Raw genomic sequence first — 8,987 nt, forward strand, 5'->3', positions numbered from 1 at the left:
TTCATTTCTTCTGAGTCGTTGACTTCTTCAACAGTTATATAATTGTTGCCGATTTCCACTATGCCAACAATGTGACATGCAATAACTTCTGATACTTTCTCTAGATGATTATTGAGAAAGCTTATTGGGAGAAATTCCGCCGAAGTTGCCAGCCATCAGAATTGAGGAAAGTTCTTGTCTTCTTTCTTAGCAGGCTTAGGCTTTCATGTCGCTCAACTCCATATCATGAGTGCATGTTGCCAACTCTTTAAATGTACGAGATTTTATCTCTTGTAGGATGTACAGAAGCTCCCAATGCGTGCCTTGAGTGAACATCTCTACTGCAGATAATTCAGTGAGTCTATCTTTGTAATCCAGACTCAATGCTCTCCATCGGTTGATGTAATTGATGACTGTCTCTCCCTTCCACTCTTTGGTGTCCGTCGACTCCATCAAGCTAACAGTGCGCCTTATACTGTAGAAGCGGTTCAGAAACTCCCTTTCTAGTTGTTCCCAACTGGCAATCACTTCTGGCCCAAATCAGTATACCAATCAAAAGCATTTCATTTTAAGGTACAGACAAACTGCTTGACTAGTTGGTCTCCTTTAGTTCCTGCATTTTTACAGGTTTCAATGAAGTGTGCAACATGTTGTTTTGGATTGCCCTTTCCATCGAACTATAACTTTGGAGGTTAATACCCAGCTGACATGCTTAGGTTGTCGATTCTCTTGGGGTACGGCTCTAAGTACATAAAGGAGGACTGTGATGTTCTTCCGTACTAAACCTGTATGGAGTTTGTAATCATATTCTGCAGCTGTTGAATTGATAAGGTGGCAACAGAGGTAGATCGTTGTGGCTGGTCTTCCTGCAAGACAGTCTTTCCTTTGTCATTGGCTTTTGTAGTTGGAGATTGACTCGACTCAACAGTTTCTTGAGCCTGTATTTGATCTCTTAAAGTAGCGATTTCATGATCTTGCTCTTCAAAGCCTTCGTTAGGAAATTTATCTTCCTTTCCATCTCTGCCATGGCTGATTCAACAGTTACGTCAGTCACCATGACAGATACTACATCAAAGTACGATTCTTTATCAGATGGATTAGTAGCAGAAACATAGCTGTCGAACAAGGGATTTTCTCTAATAACGATCCCACCTTTAGTAGATTCCATTAGTTTTTCCATGATGATAGAGCTTATGTAAGTATCACTTGCGACGGTAGCTTTGGATACAACTTTCTTTGGTACCATTTGTAGGTTTATTGACTTGGATGACGAGAAAGAGATGAGAGGTAGAGAGGTCTCACTGGACGTGCCAATTTGTTCGCACGAGATTTCAAGAGAAATTTATTTCATGAAACTTAAACTTTGTATTTGTATTAATTTTGTGGAAAGTGAGTACAATTTCTAAAACATAGAATTTTAATGCTTTCAAAATAAACCATAAACTTTAAGCTGGTTGATCTTCTTGAACGATCGACCTTTGGGCTTTTTTATCTTCTTGGGTGATCGGCCATTGGGCTTTTTGATCTTCTTGGGTGAATGACCTTTGGGCTTTAATAACTTGTAGAAATACAAGTTATTGTGACTCAAAAGTTGGAACAATTAGGGTCTTTAATGATAAAATCTCTTCATTTTTAAAGAAAACGCATGGAATTACTTGAACACTATCAAACTCATGCAAACGAATGCTTATTGCTAAAATACTGCGATACTAATGCATGATATTGCAGGATTTCAACAAATATTCTAAGTGTCGCAGGTAATGACAAATGCATGGGCATGCGTCAGAAGGATTTAACGCAAGGAAGATTCATTGATTCAGGTTGTTTGTGTCAAATCACCACTTGCAAGCATGGGCATCTGTAGCTGACGGCGTCTGAAAAGCATCTAAGTGTCAGGCGGCTGACCAGGGTATGGAATTTAATATTGCCCATCTTCAAGTTGGAGAAGACCGACGCCTATAAATAGAAGAAATCCCACCAGGTGAAGGGATCTTTCCTTTTTAGCTCATTATATAATTCTGAAATTGAGACCTTAGAGTTGTGCTGTGGTGGCGAGAAGAACAAGAGGGAAAAGAACCACCACCACCGTTGATCAAGGAGCGAAGAAAGCTGAGCTCGAGAGAGAACTTTCTTCCAATTCTTCCACAAGTGGTTGTACACGAATTAGAATTGAGCCAAAGAGGACAAGAGATTGTACTCTGCGGCTTGACTCCTTACATTTCATCTTACTTATCATTTTCGTCATCTCATTTGATTAAGTGTTGGTTTTGTAAAGACAATCAGTTTCTTTATAAATTCACATATTTGATCTATCTTACTTTGCCACTGTTTATTTCTTGTTTTATTTTGGATGCATCTATAACTTCATGCAAAATTCCATTTCGAAACGCTTGAGCCAACTAAATCAATTGGTAAAAGCAGCTTTAGCTTAAATTATTCGAGAGAATAAGCAAGCTAGCATTAAGTTAAAAACGCTCAGTACATCTAGATATAGACGCATTGGTATTTTATTGCATCTTGTAACTGACATACAACCTAGAGATAGGTATTGTATGACATTCGCATTGAGAAGTACCGAATAGAAGTCTAACGCATAAATGGAGATAAGCAAGTCATCTCATCCGCATCATATTCTTGTTCGTGTACATCTAACTTAGAGCGACGCATATCACTTGCATCAAACTCCATTTTCATAGGACCCCTTATTCTCTACTTGACCCTTTTGTATCTTCTTGCACGCACACAACAACTTAGTGTAAATAACTCATTTCTAAATTCACTTAAGACATTTCTACAATAGTTACAACGCAAGGTCTGCGTTATCTTTAATCTGAATCCTTGAGTTTGACCCTGGACTTACCAGGAACCTGAGTTGGATTTATACTTGGATCTGACTCAGGAAAACTTGAACGCCTATAGAGGAATGTCATACGTCCTGTTGCAAATCACTAACGCATCAACGCATCTCTAACGCATCACAAACGCATCAACGCATCATTCACATCTACACTTATTTTTCCAATTACTTTATACAATACACTCTTAAGCTCGCATCACTAATTTAACGAACAAGTTTTTGGTGCCGTTATCGAGGATTCAGCAACAAAACTAACCATAAATTTTGCTTGTATCTTATGTAGGAAAACTACAGCCGAGGGAGTATTATGAGCTAAGTCGAAGCTTGTAAACGTTTATGAGCAGGGAAAGCACTCCTGAACTTATATACGACCCTGAAGTTGAAAGGACCTTCCGACAAAGAAATCGATCTAATCGTCGCCGTAGGTTAAGGCATCAACTACTCAGACAACAAACCAGACAACAACAAATGGCGGACGAACAAGCGAATCATAACTTAGCTCAACAGCTAGCCCACGCTGTGCAAAATCCTATCATAATGGCAAACAGTAGTATGCGCCCTATGCGGGAGTATGCATCTCCTGTGTTGTATGATTTCTTACCAGGGATTATATATCCAATGCCAGATGGGACAAGATTTGAGATGAAATATGTGATGTTACAAATGCTCTAAACAGCTGGACAATTTGGGGGTGCTCGGAGAGAAGACCCTCATGCCCATATGAAATGTTTTCTGGAGACGTGTAACTCGTTTGTGATTCCTGGGATAACTCCAGAAGCTATCAGGCTATCTTTATTCTCATATTCTCTGCGTGACGACGCAAAGCAATGGGTAAGTTCCTTGAAGTCTGGGGAGATCACGACCTAGGAAAAGTTGGTGGAGAAATTCATGCAGAAATACTTTCCACCTACCACAAATACAAAGAGGCGGAGATAGATCATGAACTTCGAGTAGGAAGAATTTAAAACCTTGAGTGCCACATGGGAATGCTTTAAAGGATTAGTAAAAAATTTCCCCAATCACGGATTATCATTAACCATCCAGATGGAGACCTTTTATGGCGGATTAAACAGAGCGTCTCAAATGGCAGTCGACGCAGCCGCAGCGGAAGAAATCATGGACAAATCTTATAATGAAGCTAAATAAATACTAGACCGCATAGCCAAGCATAATATGGAATGGGTAGATGACACTTACAATGCAAGAGCAGATAAGAAGAGGCGATCACAGAATGTGAATTCTATTGACTCTAACGCAATAGCCACGCTATCTGCACAAGTAGCTACTATGACAAACCTTTTGCAGAATATGTCACTAGGGAACACATCAAACTCGCAAAAGGTAAATCAGGTAGAAACATTCGTACAACCCATGGTTAGCTGTGTGGGCTGTGGAGATCCCCATTCCTACTCTAATTGCCCACAAAATCCGCAATCAGTGTGCTTTATTAAAAATAACCCATTTTCAAACACCTATAATCCCGGATGGAGGAACCATCCAAATTTCTCTTGGGCAGGTCATCAACAAGAACAACACTAACCAGGGAAAATCAGCAGTGAAGGTAAGGATCGTCGCCTGGATTCCAGCCATCGCAGTAGCCACACCAACAATCTTTTAATAGAGAAAGTCATGCGTCAAGTTCAACATCTCTGCTTGAAAACCTCTTAAAGGAATATATCGCCTAGAATGACGCATTGCTAAAAGCCAAGCTTCATCCATCAGAAATCTGGAGATACAGGTGGGGCAGATTGCTAGTGAATTGAAGAATCAGCAGCCAGAAGTCTTGCCCAGCAACACGGAAACCCCAAGAAATAACAACGAAAAAGAGCAATGTCATGTGGTGACATTGCGAAGTGGCAACCCTCTTGTAGAAAGAACCATGAACCCAAGAACCAACAATCCTTCAAAAGAGCTCAACGTACGCCCAATAACATTAAAAGATCAAGAAAAAAGACGTCTGAATCCATAAGCCATTCGAAGCCAAGCACATCTAACGCGGGAGAACCTGTAGTGCAACTGAACGCACCATTTCCTAGATGCTTGATGAAGAAGAATGATGAACAACAATTTAAGCATTTTCTTGAACTCATGAGGCAACTGCACATTAATATTCCACTTGTAGAAGCCTTAGAAAAAATGTCAAAGTACGTCAAATTCTTGAAGGATATACTAACAAAGAAAAGAAGAATCAGCGAGATGGAAGTAATTGCTCTAACGTAGAAGTGTAATGCGTTAGTCAGCAACATATTACCCAAGAAACAGAAGGATTCGGGAAGCTTCACAGTCCCGTGCTCAATCGGAGGGATGGACGTAGGACATGCATTCTGTGATCTGGGAGCAAGCATCAACCTCATGCCACTCTCAATCTTCAAGAAATTGGGAATTGGTGAAGCATAACCCACTTCTGTAATGCTTCAACTCGCTGATAGGACGATCACATACCCTGAAGGAAAGATTGAGGATGTTCTGGTAAAAGTTGACAAATTCATATTCCCAGCGGATTTCATCATCCTAGACTATGAAGCAGACAGGGATGTACCAATCATTCTTGGAGGACCCTTTCTAGCCACTGGGAAAATATTAATAGACGTGCACAAGGGAGAACTGACCATGTGCGTAAACAATCAGGAAGTGAAATTTAATGTGTTAAATGCATTAAAGTTCCCGGATAATAAGGAATGTCAACTTAATGAAATAGAGTCGCCTGAAGAAGAAGCAACCTAAGTATGTGAGGTCCTTGCGTTGGAAGAAAATATGAAGAAACTCGAGCCGCCAAGTCTGAGTGAGCGGCAGACGAAGCCAATGCGCCCATCATTAGAAGAACCACCAGAATTAGAACTGAAACCTTTACCTAATCAACTTAAATATCTTTTCTTGGATCAAATAACACCTTACCTGTAATTATTCCAGCAAATCTTTCCGAGCCTAACGAATATTCTCTTTTGCAGATGTTGCAAAAACACATGCGGGCAATAGGATGGATGCTGGCTGACACTGTGGCATCAACTCATCTTACTGCATGCACAAAATCAGGAGAAGGGAATACTGGATCAATTGAGCCTCAGGGAAGGCTAAATTCCATAATGGAGGAAGTAGTCAAGAAAGAAATCATAAAGTGGTTGGACGCAGAAGTAATCCACCCTATATCCGATAGTAGCTGGGTAAGCCCAGTTCAATGCGTCCCTACGAAAGGAGGAACAACCATGATAGTCAATAGTAACAATGAGCTCATCCCTTCAAGGACTGTCACGGGTTGGCGCATCTACATGGACTATAGGAAACTCAACGCGGCAACTAAGAAAGACCACTTCCCTCTTCCCTTCATTGATCAGATGCTTGACTGACTGGCTGGAAAAGAATTTTATTGTTTCCTAGATGGATACTCCGGCTATAACCAAATTTTAATCGACCTAGAAGATCAGGAAAATACGACATTCACTTGCCCCTTTGGAATGTTCGCGTTCAGATGCATGCCCTTTGGACTATGCAACGCACATGGAACATTTCAAAGGTGCATGATGGCAATTTTCTCTGACTTCTTGGAAAGGACCGTTGAAGTTTTTATGGATGATTTTTCAGTTTTGGTAGACTCATTTCAATCATGCTTAAATAACCTGAAGGTCGTCCTCACTCGATGCTACAAAACAAATCTTGTGTTAAATTGGAAAAAATGTCACTTTATGGTGACTGAAGGCATTATTTTGGGCCACAAGGTATCTAAAGTCGGGTTGGAAGTTGATGAGGCCAAGGAAGATTTCGTAGCTAAACTTCCTCCGGCAACAAATGTAAAAGCTCTATGAAGTTTTCTAGGACACGTAGGCTTCTATCGAAGGCTCGTAAAAGGCTTTTCTCAAATTATGCGACCTTTGAGCACATTATTAGAAGCGAACCGACCCTACGAATTCAATGATGACTACTACGACGCATTTGAAACATTGAAGTATGCGTTGACTACAGCTTCTGTACTAATAGCACCGAATTGGATGCAACATTTCATTCTAATGTGCGACGCAAGTGATGTTGCAGTAGGCACCATGTTGGGGCAGAAAAAAGGGAATTTGATACACCCCATCTCTTATGCGTTGAAGACACTGAACGACTCTCAAGAACATTATACAACCACGAAGAAAGAAATACTGGCTGTAGTGTTTGGCATCGAAAAGTTTAGCAACCATCTATACAGACCACTCAGCCATTAAGTTCCTGATGAGTAAGAAGGACGCGAAACTAAGATTAATCAGATGGGTGCTGCTATTGCAGGAATTCGACATCGATATTCAGGACAGAAAGGGGACTGAAAATCAGGTGGTTGACCACCTGTCCAGATTAGAGAATTAGGAAATACAACACCAAGAAGATGAAATTAGAGATGCATTTCCTGATGAAAACTTATTCAAAGTTGAAGGTAGGGAACCTTGGTACGCATACATAGTTAACTGCTTAACTACCAAACAATTACCCGAACACTTCAATTCTCAGCAAAAGAAACGGTTGGTACACGACAACAAGTTCTATTTTTGGGATGAACCGTTTCTTTACAAACAAGGTCCCGACTCTATCATGCGTCGGTGCATTCCGGAGGGAGAGACACAACGCATCCTGGCTGAGTGTCATGACTCTCCTTACGGAGGGCATTTCAGAGGGCAAAAAACCGCTGCGAAGGTCCTTTAAAGCGGATACTTCTGACCTACCCTCTTTAAAGACGCAAGAGAGTATGCTTGCAAGTGCAACCCTTGCCAACGCATAGGAAATATCTCATCAAGGGATGTAATGCCTTTGAACAATATTCTTGAAGTCGAATTATTTGACGTCTGGGGCATCGATTTTATGGGACCTTTTCCCCTGTCCTCCGGTCAACAATATATCCTGCTAGCAGTTGATTACGTATCAAAGTGGGTGGAAGCAGTAGCTTGTGCCAAAAATGATGCGTCGACTATTTCTAAGTTTCTCACCAGGAACATTTTCACACGCTTTGGAACACCAAGAGCCCTGGTGAGTGATGAAGGTACACATTTCATTAACCGCATCATTTCAAAATTGTTTGCCAAATATAATGTCAGGCACAAGATCGCTACTGCATACCACCCGCAAACCAACGGTCAAGCTAAGGTATCGAATCGGGAAATAAAAGCAATATTGGAAAAAGTCGTCAACGCATCGCGGAAAGATTGGGCACAGAGGCTGGATGAAGCACTCTGAGCCTATAGGACTGCCTACAAGACTCCCATAGGTATGTCTCTATACTCCTTAGTATTCAGAAAAGCTTGTCACTTACCCTTGGAGTTGGAGCACAAAGCTTTCTGGGCAGTAAAGAAGCTAAATTTAAACTTGGACGCCGCGGGCGATCAACGCAAGCTTTAGCTCAATGAGCTTGAGGAATGGTGGTTGAACGCATATGGGAACAACAAACTCTACAAGGAGAAGACCAAACGTTGGCACGACCAACACATTAATAAGAAAGAGTTTGTTGTTGGCCAAAAATTTTAATTATTCAATTCACGACTGCGTTTGTTCCTAGGAAAATTAAAGTCAAGGTGGTCAGGACCATTCATTATCAAAACAATCTTTCCCCACGAAGTAGTAGAGTTAACGCAAGAGGATGGCACAAATACGTTCAAGGTAAATGGGCAAAGAGTGAAGCCCTACTTTGAAGATGGTGTAGAACGACATAAGTCATCCCTCGCATTATGTGAAGCCAACTGAGGCTTGCGTCGAAGCATCCCTGCGTTCACATCGACACATATTTCAGGGATGCTTCTTCTACCTTCCTTTCTTTTGCATTATGTATTTTATGACTGTGTTTGTGTTTACTCTGATTGTTTGCTTGTCTTTGCGTTATGTTTTAAGTTGATTGATGATTGTTATTGCTTTCCTTATTTAAGAGATTTATTTAATTTAAATATTAAAAAAAAATTTGTGTACAACCGGAAGAAGCGTAGAATGGGAGTAAAACTAATGCGCTGCCGCCTTGGCTAATCCAATGCATGGCCCAAACCGAAAGGACGCATCTTGAAAACGCAAAGCACTTTATTGCCTAGAAACCATAGGCACGTCCTTTCGTATGCGTAATAAATGATGATGCCAGGCGCCGCCTAACGTCACCTCGTCCTCTCTCACAAGGCCTATAAATGGCCCACTCTCGACAGTCTCT

The sequence above is a fragment of the Benincasa hispida genome, chromosome 3 (genome assembly GCF_027475165.1).
Source record: "Benincasa hispida cultivar pf3 chromosome 3, pf3_genome.v1.1, whole genome shotgun sequence".
Lineage (NCBI taxonomy): Eukaryota > Viridiplantae > Streptophyta > Magnoliopsida > Cucurbitales > Cucurbitaceae > Benincasa > Benincasa hispida.